General features: G+C 31.3%; 1 protein-coding gene across 2 annotated transcripts in view; it reads right to left on the bottom strand.

Annotated features, from left to right (window-relative positions):
- Positions 1 to 2,500, bottom strand: part of LOC145295891 (uncharacterized) — a 163,690-nt gene that overhangs the window by 31,993 nt on the left and 129,197 nt on the right. The window lies entirely within an intron of this gene.

Here is a 2,500-nt window from a genome sequence, read left to right as displayed (position 1 = left end):
CCTATAATTCATAAATATGTATTTTATATATATATATATATATATATATATATATATATATATATATATATATATATATATATATATTTTCTAATTTATGCTAATCAGCGATATATTTTTACTAATGTTTATCCTCTGACGAAAAGAGTCCATCTTTGAAAATACATAAATTAAGGATTCCCTATTTGAATTTTTGATGAATTAATAAATATTGTAATTTATTCAAATTTATTTCATCATCAATCTTACTTGTTTTCCTTATATATATATATATATATATGTGTGTGTGTGTGTGTGTGTGTGTGTGTGTGTGTTTTATTACAACCTCAAGTATATTAACTTAATTTATTACAAATTGTTTCAATAGACAGGATAAAAATTATCCGACCATATCGTCAGATTATTCAAGTTAAAATAAAAAGAAAAGATATAGTTTTTGTTTTTGTGATTGCACATGGATATTAAAAACCAAAAGAATGGAAGCAAGAAAGGGAAAGTTGAGAAGGGAAAGGGGGAAAGAAAAGAGAGGGGGACAGTAAAAATATATATATATATATATATATATATATATATATATATATATATATATATGTTGGTATATATCCATTTCAAAAGTGCTCAATACTTAAGTATCTATCCGCAGAGCTGGTGAAATATATCTTTTATTCTGGCTTACAGCAACAAGTCGAGGTTTCGACCTCCTCGAAGCTATTATATTATTCAAGTACAAATATGCTAAAAATGTGTATCAAGGTATTATTTTTATTCATTTACTTTATTTATTTTATTTTTTTGAGGAAGGGGATTCTAAGTGATGGTCTTGCGGATCTTAAAGACCTGTTTATGCAAACTCCACCCCCAAACATATGTAGATAATGGATAAGCAGAGACCTAAGAACTATATACAAATAATATTAAATCTTAACAACTGCCCTTTCTGCATATGACTGTCTGTGAAACATAATACCGCATGGCTGCTTCTTAGCTGACTATAATATGGTAGTATTCAGGTCTAATGTAAATAAGTTTTTGTTGAGCCATCTTCTTAAATAATTAAGCCTACCCAAGTTCCACCATTACTGATCATCACGGTGTTGTCTCACCATCTACCTAACATTCGTTAACCTTTATCCTAGAATGACCTCCGGGCATTGATATGGGTTGACCCCCAAGTTAAAAATAAATCAGTTGCACGCATTTTACTAAAAATGTTGTCCAGAATTTTAAGATGGGATGATGAATAAATACAAACTATAAAAAATTGTTGTAAACCACAGCATGTGTTTCAATTGTTATCAAGTGTTTACCGGTTGTTGACCCGGATGTACAAACGAAATTTCTTAAGTTATCAGTTTGTCTCGTATGATACTTTGTAGGCTTGTTGTATTGACACATTCTATTTTCTAGCTGTTGGCTTATTCTATCTACATCTAGTCAACATAACACTAACATGGTGGCGGTGTGAGGTGAGTAGAACATTTTTGTAGATGGAACTTAATAAAAAAAAAATCAGTTCAATACCATTGTAACAAGATAAAAAAAACGGCTATGTAAAAATCATGTTGAGAACGGTAGTTGTCCACACGATGCTAGAATAAGCATAAATTTAGGGTAGGGTAAAAATCCATTGGCAGTTAAGAGACTGTAGTCATGATTACGTCACAGGATATAGCGTCATGGAAAGTAAAAGTACATAACAGAGAAATAAGATCAATTTTGGTTTCTTTTGGGTTCATGATGTCAAAATGAGCAGACATCTTTTTCTTTCTATGGAAATCGCTCCAGACAAGGCATGAAGCCACTTGTTTAAAGAACTTAGAAATATTACTTCAAGGTCAAAAAACTAGCCAATGATAATGGGTAGATGGATAAATTCCGACGCAGAAAACAGCAATTCTTCCCCATTTGTCAAAAATATCGTTCATGAAGACTAATGCACAAACTAAGGGGAGCAAATGCTGCAAAGTAAACTTTATACTCTTCTCGATTATTTAAAGAGTCACCATCGCTGCAGGTATGAGGCATAAAACTACTGCCCATCTAGATGTATATTGCTGTAGGTTGGTGGGTAAAATAAAGTAAACCCCAAAGCAAACAATTTTGTCGTTTTTAAAATATGTTCTCTTGTTACTAGAAGGAAAATAATAGAAAAAAAAAGAGGCAAAACATTCACAGAGCAATTTGTTGATAAAACAGGACTTCAGTCAAAACGATCGTTCAGAGTTGTTTTGTAATGTTTTCAATTTCTAAAATTCTATTTACATAAGAAAGTGACAAAAGGCAGCTGAGGATTTTTAATGCTTATCTTTGGAAAGAAGTAGTTGAGGCATGAGAGAGAGAGAGACTAATATTCTCTTAATTATCTGTTTTTTTTTAAGAATAAATGGTTGAACACAGCAAACATGATGACAGTATTTAACACTTGGCAATTATCAAAGTTTCCTTTCAGTTATAACCGCATTATTGGCAGTCTGCTTTGCATACCATCCCATGGGGAAAT

This window comes from Euprymna scolopes, chromosome 16 (genome assembly GCF_053919585.1).
Source record: "Euprymna scolopes isolate OS-2025 chromosome 16, ASM5391958v1, whole genome shotgun sequence".
Lineage (NCBI taxonomy): Eukaryota > Metazoa > Mollusca > Cephalopoda > Sepiida > Sepiolidae > Euprymna > Euprymna scolopes.
The sequence above is the reverse complement of the archived record's forward strand: the minus strand, read 5'-3'. Positions and strand labels throughout refer to the sequence as shown.